This window comes from Neovison vison, chromosome 5, assembly GCF_020171115.1.
Source record: "Neovison vison isolate M4711 chromosome 5, ASM_NN_V1, whole genome shotgun sequence".
Classification (NCBI taxonomy): domain Eukaryota; kingdom Metazoa; phylum Chordata; class Mammalia; order Carnivora; family Mustelidae; genus Neogale; species Neogale vison.
This window is the reverse complement of record NC_058095.1, coordinates 158665964-158678378: the sequence shown is the minus strand read 5'-3', so window position 1 is coordinate 158678378 and position 12415 is coordinate 158665964.

Below are 12415 nucleotides of genomic sequence, written 5' to 3'. Positions count from 1 at the left end.
ACTAATCTAATCTTTGCCCTAGTGTTCTTCAAAAAACCAGATGAGCCCAAGGGAAAAGAAAATCAAAAAAAGAAACGTCATAGGCCAAATACCTGCTTTGAGAAAATAAGGTAAAAGGCAAGATCCATAGACAAAAATTTACCTTTCTTTTGCCATGGCTATCACCACTGTTTGTTTGTTTGTTTGTTTGTTTTTAATACGTTCAGTTATCCAACATATACTACGTCCTTAGTTTTTGATGTGGTGTTCAATGATTCATTAGTTATGTATAACACCCAGTGCTCATCACACTTGTTTTTGCTTAACAGGGCAAGTACTCTACCACTTCCTGACGATTAGAAACCCAAAAAGTGGCCAGCAGCTTGGAAAGAAGATCAAATTCTTACAGCAAAAACAGAAAAAACGTGATATCTCAAAAATTATCCTGCCACACATGCAACAAAAATCCAAAATGCTCCTCTCAATAATTATCAAATGTTAAGATAATTCTCAGTGAAACAGACGGAATGAGTTATAGTCAAATATTTAAACATTTATTGATGCTGCAGCAACTTTCCAGACAGTCCGAAATTCCAAAGTAATATTCTTCAAGATGTGGCACAGATTTCTGGAGTTCTTACCACATCTGAGAAGCTCTGCTCTTTCTATTAAGTCCTCAGGAACAGGGAAGGGCGTTCTGATGGACGACTTCCAAATCAATGAGATTTTCTGCTTGTAGAAACAAGATATGCCACAGGAAAATCAAGCCCATGTGTGAGTATGTCGGGGTGCCTCCACATCTCTTTATGGGAATTGACATCCATTGATTTTTGAAAGTATACATTTTACCAGAACTCAACTATGTTTTTTAACGAGGCCTTCTCACACAGTATCATCAGTTTCAGTCACTCTGTAATTAGGTTCAATTAACATGTCCCAAATGCCAGAAAGGTTAGCAATAGTGACAACACTGAGTACAGTTAATGCATAAAAATTAAAAAGTTTGCTCTCCATAGCATTAAATTACATATCATATTCCTCTTTGCTTCTCTAATGTTTCCTTGTAGGAACCTGGAGAATTATGGTTTCTTGCTGTGGGTCATTCATATCAACATATTTTATAGATGAGTTTACTGATAGATTATATAATAAGAAGACAAAAACAGTCAACTCCTAACAAAAATGAGAAATTTCCCGTCCCAACCCCTCTTACCTGTCAATTGTGAGGCTGAAAATAGGCTTCCTGTATGAGCTCATTTTTGAGGATGAGTGAAGGGTAGATTGAAAAGATAAAATGTTAATCTTCTCAAGGTATTCAATAGCCATATCCAGTTCTGTCAAATAAGGAGGATAGGATAAAATAAAATCTAAATACAGTCATGTCTATAATATTTAGCAACTACATGAGCATGAAGCAAAATACGGTTACAAGAGTGAAAGATAGCAGACAGCAATAACGATAAATCATAGTGTCAGGTCTGAGGTGGGACATACTGGTACAACAAGCTGCCACTTTATTTTATTTTTTTTTTATTTTATTATGTTATGTGAGTCACCATACAGTTCTTCATTAGTTTTTAATGTAGCATTCCATGATTCATTGTTTGTGTATAATACCCAGTGCTCCATGCCACAGTATTTTAAAAACAAAGTTTGCACATGAATTCCAATTTTAAATTGATGAATTCATTGACAGAAATGAATTCACATATAAATATCAACCAATAAAAGAAGAACAAAAAGGAAGACTAAAGAAATATTTGATAATTTATCAACATAAAAGTACCACAAAATTACTACCACAAAATAAGCAACTTCAGCCAACACTCCAGTGAGATTAAAATAGGTATAAATACCTTTTTAAAAACCTGAAAATATAAAAACTTGAAAATATAAAAGCCAATGAAAGAGGAAATATAGAGGTAAAAGGAGGTTAAGCAAGCGTGTTGGGGGCGTGCCTACAATTCTGGAGGAGAGTCAAAGGGATTAGCTGCATGATCCACAGATTTTGAGGAAGGGAACACAGACTGGAGTCCAGCACGTCATAAAAAATAACCAAGATGCAGGACAACCTAAATGAAACCCAGTGGCGGTAGGGGGTGGAGAGCAGGAAAAAAGCAATAAAATCAAATCTATGGTGGTCCAGATATTAGTTTATATATATTTTTTAAAAGTATTTCTACTGTTTTCAGTAAGATGCAATCAAAATTGATAACCATCATCAGAAAACTAAACAATCTCGAAACAATGAAAATTCCAGAAATAAAAGGTATGATGACTAAAATTGGAAAAATATGAACAGTTTCGCAGAATTAAGACAACTAAATGCAAAGAGTACTGGTGAACTGGTAGATAGTCCAGAAGAAAAGATTGAAAATAGAGGATAAAGAAAATACTATGGAAAATAACATGAGAGATTGAGCAAGTCCAAAGTCACAATGAGAAGCCTACAGTACATGTAATTTGTGTCTGAGCAAAAATATGGGACAGAAGTAATAGTCACCAAAACTATAACTGATACTTTGTCAAAATTGAGGAAGACATTGAACAACATATTTAAAAGTACTATGAAACGTACTTCTAAATAAATCTGTTTTCAAAGAAAAAATTAAGACAAAAATTAGAAAAAATGTTTAATTCATTGATATTAGAAATCAACATATCAGGATTTGTGGAATGCAACTAAAGATGTAAAAATGTGTGTATTGGAAAAGAAGGGTTATACGTCTATCTCAAGAGACAAGAAAAGGACACAGAAGTAAAATGGAGAATCAGAAGAAAATATACAAAATAGGAAAATTACAGCCGCTTTTATTTTTGTCTCATAAAATGTATTTGGAGAGTGTTTCTTTAAGTATTTAAAATAATTCATCAGTGAAGTTATTTGGGCCTGGAGTTTTCTCTGTGAGAAGATTTTAATTACAAATGTAATTCCTTTAGTAGCTATGGAACTATCAATATTTTCTATTTTTCCCTGCATTAGTTTTGGTGAACGGTGCTGTTTAAGGAATATGTCCACTTCATCAAAGTAGTCTAATTTATTGGCATAAAATTTTTCATATTTGTTTATCATCATCCCTGTAATCTCCATGAGATTAATAGTGATATTGTATCTTTCATTCCTGATGCTTATCATCAAGCTTTTTTTCTAACATTCTAGCCATTTATCAATTTCACTGATCTTTTCAAAACACAAATTTCACTTTCTCTAATGTTTTATTCTCTTTCATAAATATCTTGTTAGTACTTAGAGTATTTTGCTTTTTTGTCTTCTTAAGATTAAAATTTGGATCATTAAACTTTTCCTCTTTGTTGCAAACATTTGAAGCTAGTAACACCACTGTTTTGTGGAGTCTGATATTACGTGTTTTCAATTGCATACATTTCAAAATGCTTTAAATATTTCCTGTGGTTTCTTCCTTGACCCATGGATAATTGAGAATTTTCTTTAACTTCTAAATTTTTGAAATGTTTCCAGTTCTTCTATTGGTACTTACTTAAAATTGATATCCTGTGGTTAGATCACATACTACATAAGGTTTGATCTTCTTACATTTATCAATGTATCTTTTGACCTGTTATCTGATCTATCCTGTGACTGTTCCAGTGCACTAGGAAATAAAAACATGTATTCTATTGTTACGGGTACAGGGTTTTTAAAATGCCAATTAGGTGAATGTGGCTGATAGTGTTATTTAAATCTTCCACAACCTTACTTAATTTTTCATGTTCTATCAATTAATTACTGAGAGAGATCCTAAAATCACTAAGTATTTCTGGATTTCTTCCTTTAGTTCTATATTTATTTCATACATTTTGAAGTTTTGTTAGTAGGCGTATACACATTCAGGATTGTTACATCTCCGAAATAGATAAAATCTTTATGAAATATTTTCTTTATTAATAATATTGCTCCTTTTCTTAAGTTCCATGTAAATGATATTAATAGAGCCAAACGAGCTTTCTTATACTTGGTAGTCTAATATATCTTCCACCTTTTACTTTCACCAATCTATGCCTTTGTATTATGATGGACTGAAAGGTTTGGTCTTTCATATTCATATGTTGATGCACTAAACCCCAACGCAATTATGCTTAGTGAACATTCATAAACTACTGTTCAGGTAAAGAAATACAATATGACCAACACCCAGGAGCCTGTTTATGGACCTTCCCAACCACTACTCCCTACCTCTCTGCAAAGTAGACCTTCACTTTCAAGGTAATCACATCTTTGTTTCTCTTTAATATTCTGCCTCCCAAGTATGCCTCCCTAAAGACCATAGTATGGTCTGGATTTTTTTTTTTTTTTTAAATAAACGGAATCATGGTTTCACTTTTTGGGGGAACATAAGGAATAGCATGGAGGACATTAGGAGAAGGAAGGGAAAAAATGAAGAGGGGGGTAGTCAGAGGGGGAGACAAACCATGAGAGTCTGTGGATTCTGGGAAACAAACTGAGGGTTTTAGAAGCGAAGAGGGTGGGGGGACGGGTGAGCCTGCTCATGGGTATTGAGGAGGGCACAGATTGCACGGAGCACTGGGTGTTACACACAAACAGTGAATCATGAAACACTACATCAAAAACTAATGATGTACTGCATGGTGACTGGCATAACATAATAAAAATAAATAAATAAATAAATGGAATCACAGACTACCGTTTCTGGTAATGACACAGGGGCTTATGGTGAATTCATCCTCTTACAGATATCAATTCTAAATTCTGGGAAAAATATTAAAAAGAACTACTTGAAGGTAATGAACAAAAGGCAGAACAAAACTAGAAGGTATTTGATCCTTGATAAAAGAGAACCGCTCGGAGTGAGATCTACGATTACAAAGCTTGTTCCCTCAAGGCAGCCATCAGTCCATGCTGTGTGGTATGGTGGAATTAAAGTAGAAAGCCACACAAGCTTGAGATGATAGAGAAAAAAGTCTGCAATTGCCAGAGAATCTACAAATAAAGAGAGAAACCCCAGGAAGAAGGAAGAGATGGGGACATTCCCCAGTTTTGCATATAATTTTCCCTAAATCCTTGGCTGACCCCTGAGGAGCTTATGAACAAGAGAGACTCCAAAGAGTAAAGCAGAAAGAAAGAGCTGGAAGTCTGAAAGAGCTGATCATAGATTTCAACTCCTGCCCACCAGAGAAGACACAATATTGGATTTGAATTCTTACAAATTAGAGTGGTATTGTAAACACCTCAGGCTTTTCATGAAAGAAGGGCCATGCCTCAAGAATAAAATAAACAAACAATGAATCATGGAACACTACATCAAAAATAAATGGTGTACTATATTATGGCTAACATAACACAATCTCTGTGTGTGTGTGTGTGTATATATACACTTAATGCTAAAAAGGTAAAAATAAAAATAAATAAATAAATAAAATCTATGACTCAGGACTAAGAATCTAACCATCAAACTAGACTAAGTGCAAAACTAAAAGTCTCATCCCTGCAGAGTGAAAAGCCAATACAAGTTCAATGTAAAAAGCCAGTAATTTCGCTCCCCACTGAGTCAACTGCCATTTTGGTCAACTGTTTGAGCTGCCACTCTTCAGAAGATGATTCCTCAGTTAGGGTCTCTCAACATACAGTGTACAATGTCCAGCATATGCTGAAGAAAACAAAGCCTAGATACATGAAGAAACAAGAAAATGTGACCCATACTCAAGAGGAAAAGTAATGATGCCTAGGAATAGACCTCAAAATGTCTCCTTTTGCCTCAAAATATAGTAAGGTCCAACACTTCACACCAAAAAAAAAAAAAAAAAAAATCTGGAAACAAAGAAGTAGAGATACATAAACCGAAGCTAAGATTTCAACATGTAGGATCCAAGGTGAGGAAAAGAAGACCCTAGATCCTGTTGTAGCAGGGCTCCTAAGCCTGTTCCCCGGCAGCTATCTGTTCTCTGATAATGAGAAGGCAATATCCTAAAATTGGTCACTAATGGTCCAATATAAGGAACCAAGCAAGCTGAAGTGATATCCTTATATTTTTTTACCTTCAGATTTTTTTACATCAAAAGAAAGAAGTGAATATGAGGATGTGTCAGTGGTCAGTGTGTGAATCTTAGCATATACACTCTCAATATGCTGGAGAACAATCCACAGTTCAAGGGTAGAACACATTTTCCTCAATAGGTGGAACAAATTTTGGCAAAGGTATTTAGCAAAATCTAAAGAGTAGACAGAATTTATTACACATGAAAATGTTACAGTGTTGATGAGAGGAAGAAAGAAGACGAGAAAATATTGGAGAAAAGGAAAAGAGAAGAAGAGAAAGGGAAAGAACAACGCATGTAAGACATAGATAAAGAATCCAGTTTGGAAGAAAATCTAACTCAAGGAATAGAAGAAAGCTCTGTGTGAGCACTTCCCATTTTAGAATAATTAAAAATAAATTCAATGAAATAAAATTCAACAGATTAAATGTTAAAAGTACAGACTTTGATAAATAAATAATTTAAGGACAAATATATCATTTCCATGGTAAAAAATAATTTGGAAATGACAAGGAATCAAACAGATCTATAAAAGACAAGCGATATCACAATAAATGAAAAGAAAGGAGAAAAAGATGTTTTTAAAAACTAGAGATAGATAACAGAAAGGAGAGATCAACATAGTTACTCCAAATTTAAAAACTGATCTTCCCTTAAATATAAAAGCTAACATATGAAACAGAGAAAGTATCCAGATATAAAATATAAGAAAACGTCCTTATCAAGGAAGAGTATTTGAATCTAAACACACAGAGCATATAATGTTCTAAGACATGTCAATATAGTATGTCCAAACCAGAGTCATGTTCTGATTGGATTCCTGAACTTCAAAATCAAAGAATAAATTCTTGAAGTATTCAGGCAGGGGAAAAAAAAAAAAAACACTGAAGAAAAAAATAATCTAGCCTGAAACTTCTCTATGACAACATTCAATGCCAGAAGATAATATAGTAATGTCCATAAAGATCTAAGACGTAATGTGAAATAAGAATATTTTACTTTCCAATAGGAAGGCCAAAAAAACACACATTCATAAATAGAAAAGCACAGGGAATGCAAAGTCCTAAAGTCCTTCTAGATAAAAGTAGTCTGTGGAAAACACACAATCAAAAATTAAAATTAAAATTAAGAAAAAAACATAAGAGAACTCAAAAATAATAGAGAAGTCAACTCTGGTAAATTAAAATTGGCTATGATTTTTTTTTTCATTTTCTACAAAGAAAGGTGGGAGTTTTCTTCTTTCTACCTGGACTCTTCAACAGAAATGGTACTGTGCCAGTTTTAGGCTCAGCCTTTTAGGACTAGCAACCTTCGAGATGCAGGCCTCTCCAGGCGGCTAAGTCTTCTCACAGCTCCCTTCCAGATCATCCAGAAGGATTGATATTCAGCATTAAATTCATTCTTAAAGACTAAACATCTGTGAAGATTATAGTTACAAAGCAGAATGTAAATACTATAATGACTGCAATGAGAAAAAGAACACTAATAATGGCTCCCATTCCACGTTAGGTATTGGCCAACATCCTCATAATGGCCTACAAGAGGTCTATGTGACCTTCCATCCTGCACACTTTCTCTCCTCTTCCATTACTCTGCTCTTCGTCAACTCCCTTCCAGCCTAGCCAGCCTCCCCAGGGTTTCTGGACATACCAGGCATTCCTTAGGGATTCACTCTAGCTTCCCTGTGCCTAGAATGGTTACCTCAGACACCTGACGAACTCCACTCACCCTTTTCTCCCACCTTGCCTTTGTAACGAATGGTTGGACTCCAACTTTCTTCTGCCACTCCCACACATTCTCCCACTCTCCACTCCTAGTCCTTTGAACCCTTTTCTATTTCTGCTTATTTTTTATTTACTAAATTATTATTATGTTTGCCTTCATTATTTATTTCCTGTCTCCCTCTGAATAGACTGCAAGTTTCACAAAGGCAAGAATCCATTTCATTCACGGATGTATCCCAAACACCTAAGAGTTTCTGGTTCAGAGTAGGCCCTCAACATATATGAATTCAAACAATTTGGAAGCTGGAAGGCAAACAGGGAAGAAATGTGAGAATGTCCATTTTCCTCCCTTGTATGCTAGGGAGTTAACACTGCATAAAATTCAGTATATGTTTTTAAATGCATTCAACATCTTATGTTTTCCATAACACCCTCTCAATATTTATCTGAAGCTATATCATTCCTTTATTTGATATTTTTCTGTTAAATTCATATACCGTAATTTTAGTACATCTAATTTTTACCAGAGCGTGCAGACGTGACGGAACTATCACAAGCTTGTTACCTTATACTGACAGAAAGACCTTTTCATTCCCTTCATTTATCTGCAAAAGGACACATTTGGACCAATGATCCCTTAGTATTAACAAAATGCCCAACAATTTGGACATCTTTTAAAATTTCCTTCTTCAAATCTTTTTTTCATTAAGTAAAATTTTTGTAATAAATATTTATCAGTAGTAAAAATTATAAAGTGAAATTTATACGATAAATTACTTACTTCCTTAGTGAGTTAACTCTATCCCCAAATGTCCCAAAAGTAACTCAAGGACCGGCCTTAATCCTTCTTACCTCAACCTTGTTTTCTTGTGGGTCATGAAGGATGAGGCACGCTTATCAAATTGCAACTTGATATTTAAATTTATCTTTGACTCCTGTCTTAACAAGGTACTAGTTATCAAGCATTCTCTGTTTTTAATTTTAATTAGCATCTCAAATCTAATTCTGCTCCTCAATCCCATTGCTGCGCTCAAATACCCTACGCAGGAGGAAGTCCAAATTCCTCCACCCATCGCTCAGATGTCTTGAGAATCTGCCCTTGATCGCCTTTCCTGCCTCAGTCCCCATCTCTCCCCAGCCTCTGCACCAGGCTTGGGTTCTCAAAAGTCCAGACAATTTGCTCATGGTAGGCTCTCCTGCCTTTTGTTAATTTTGTTTTCTGCTCTCTTAGTCTTTACTGAAGTTCCCTTTGAAAAAGCCCAACCTGTCTCAGCGGTGTGGAGGAAAACAAGGAAGGGTTGTCTGTCCATTTGTTTGTTTGTTTGAGTGTTCCCTCTAGCTGGAAGTTTGAAAGGAGGTACAGTACACGGAGATGGGGAAGAGGCAGTGAAGGTATGGTCCTCCAAGGTGAAACAAAGGGATAAAATCTGAGAAAGGAAGCACGACCAAAGGGCATAACCCACTGTTGCTTCATCTGCTTAATCAGCTGGCCTGCCACTTGGAGAGATCTTTTACCGGAAGCCCGCTGTTGCCGTTTTAGACAGCATAGGTTTTATTAAAGAGATTATTACCCTGAACTTTGTTTTACAAAGTGCCATTGAACACGAGCCTCCTGACATGACTGACATACAACAGGGGCACCTGGCGGAGCCTTTGATCCCACTCAGTGAATAGAGAGCTAGTCTGGTCCTGGTCTATACTCCCCAGGGTATTTTTGCCTCCAAGAGGGTCAGTGGAGACGCCACTGACTATAGGACTTGCAGGCTCCATAAAAGTTCCGAGTGTGGGAAGGAACAGGAGAGAGGAGTAAGAGAGTTCATCTCAGCCTGGGGGAACTATTCAACAGAATCACTCAAATCCCCAACGACTGTTGATCTGAATAGAGCCACAAGAGGAAACAGAAAGCTTGTCTTTCACAAGTGATCTTCAGGGCAAAGACTTTGCTTGGAAAGCTGTTAAACCTTCACTACTCCATTGTGATCCACAGACACCAAATGGAAGCCCAAGCAATTGAATAGACCCAAGACCTGCTGCGTCTCCGACCAGGAGGCCAGGAGCAGGAACCTGCTGCCGGTTTCTTAAAGATGGTCTGTACCTGAGCTCAGTGCATGGAGAAAATGAACAGAAAATATTGAGGAGGATGACTGTGGAAATCAAGCCCCATTTTCCTGACAGTGCACTCAGGTGTGCATCTGTTCCCTGATTCTGTGTTGTAATTAAAAAGGATGATTTTTACATATTTAGATATTTTCCATTTATCCTGGTCTGATGCCTGAATTTGAATGCGGCTGAAGTTAAGGGTACTAATTAATTGTGAATCACTCCAATACTTGAATATGAGGCCTCTCGAGCCTAATGTGCAAATTTATGTAAAAACAATGTGAAAATTAGAAATGCATTGGCACATTTTTTTAACCAGAACTGTAGCATTCTGTCTAGTCAAACAGACTGCTCATTTGCAAGTTGTCTATATGCAAAGCATTCTGCCCCTGGGAGCCTCAAATCTCCTTAGCAAGTCGTCTGAAATTTGAGAACAGCTTTGTTCTGAACCTGCTTTCTCCTCTCTTCACTTTGTCTCCTCGGCTTCCAGCAGTGTGGACAAAAGGCTAAGTACAGATTTCACCTGGCAGCCAGCAGGAAGCAGGGCCCGAACAGGAAGCCCACCCAGGGACCAAGCCAAATCACTGGCCAATCCAAAAGCCTTGCTTCCCGTTGCAGGCCAGACCCAGGGAAGTGAACGTGGCAGTCCTAAGGTGGGCAGGTCCTAAGCTAGCTCTCTGACTTTCAAGTGATAGTTGAGGTTAAAGCAGGGCAGCTGCTTTGAAAGCCCGTCACCACTGCAGTGCACACGGCCTCACATGGGCTTCGTGGGAAGAGCCAGGACTGACAGGTGCCAGGGTGCAGCCGCAGAGGGAACGTTCACCAGAACGTGGGTCAGAGGTCAGTCCCAGAAGATGCTTGCCGGGGCCTGGCAGGCCAGGGCCACGTCATTCCACGTGTGGGAGTGGAAGGGGAGTCCTTATGGGAATTATCTAGCTAATCATTTCGTTGTGGGAGCAGAAAGGGTAACGACAGGGACGGGAGGATTTCCCAGGAACTGGCATGAAGTCAGACAGAGCTCATGGCAGCCCACCCATGCCAGCAAAGGCAGCCGTGAAGCATGACAGCTGAAGAGGGGCTCTCCTGGGACAGGAGCTGCACCAGCAATGAGGGCCAATCCCTGTCACCCCTTAGGGACATTGCACAACGACTTCCCAGTAGCACAATCCCAGATTAAAGGGACAGCATCTCTAGGCCCCCAGCGCTGGGCGTGGCGGGGGGGTGGGGGAGTGGGGAGGGGAAACCTCGGACACAGCTGACTCCTCGGCTTGGTGCCTACTGCCCGTGTTTACTCACAGTATGAAAAAGGTAATTCCCCATATTGAGCGCTCTGTGAATGCTGTTCTCAGTTGTAACCAGGAAGCTCAGTTTCCAGCAGCTTCAATGCCATGGTCGTCACCCTGACGTCGGTGTTCTATGGCCTTGATACTCACGGTGTGGTCCCCTCGATCGGCATCACTAGCATCAGCTCTGAGCACGCTGGAAATGCAGGCATGCTGGGTCCCACCATAGGCTGCCAGAATCAGAATCTGCAGTGTAACAAGATCCCTGGACGATTCATGTGTTTTGAGAAGTTCTGTTCTCAGGTACTTCTCCTAATTTTCACAAGCTAGACAGAGTTTCACGGGGTCCAGCTGTCAGCTGGATGACATTGACTAAAGCACTTCATTTCCTGACCCTCAAGTCCTCATCTGTAAAACGGGCACGCTCATCCTACTTGATTTAACATGATTAATGTAAACCAATTAGAATTCGTCCTATAAACTGAGAATCCTGATCGAAATATTCGGTTTTATTCTTACGCTGCATCTTGGCTGAATAATTGGATTATAACTCCTGAGAACAAGAACAATCTCTCCTCTACCTTTTTTTTTTTTTAATCTTCTTTACATACCGAGTACAGTTTTCTGCCTACAATGAGGTTGACTATTGGACATTTACAAAAATCAGCCTCCCTTGGAACCTCCAACCACTGCCCCCACCACAAATAAAAAATCCGATTTCAATTCCTGACTCCAAGCACAAAGAGCTCCTGTCACTCTGACCTAATCCTCTGAGGTTCATCCCTCTAAATAATTGTATTGTCTCTATCTCAAACAGCACTCTGTTACCATGACGACACACACATAATCGCTTGTGTAATTGAGGGTGACTCCGCTAGTCAGCCCCCTCCCCACCACACAAGACAGAAAACATTCTACGCTCCTGCATGTTCCTCTACCATAGGTTTGCACCAAGACCCTACGTGTTTCTCAAACTTACATATACTTTATGAACACTATAGACCAGTAGGAGCAGACTGATTGATACAGTAGGAAGACGATTTGGGGGTGGAAAGTAGGGGTCTGGGTCCCAATTCAGAGCCTGACACTAATTTGCAATTTAACTTGGCACAGGACACTCGACTTTTCAGGACCCAGCACCGCCCCCCATTCAAAGAGCAGTGAGTGAACAAGGTACTGGTTTAACCCTCCAATGTTCTGTCATTTCCTGAGTTGTTTCTCAGTGTCACTTAACTGACATTATTTAACAAACCTTCCCGGCATTAAACATTAACACTGCTTTTTTTCTACGGCGTGGTTCATTATCATGCCAATAAA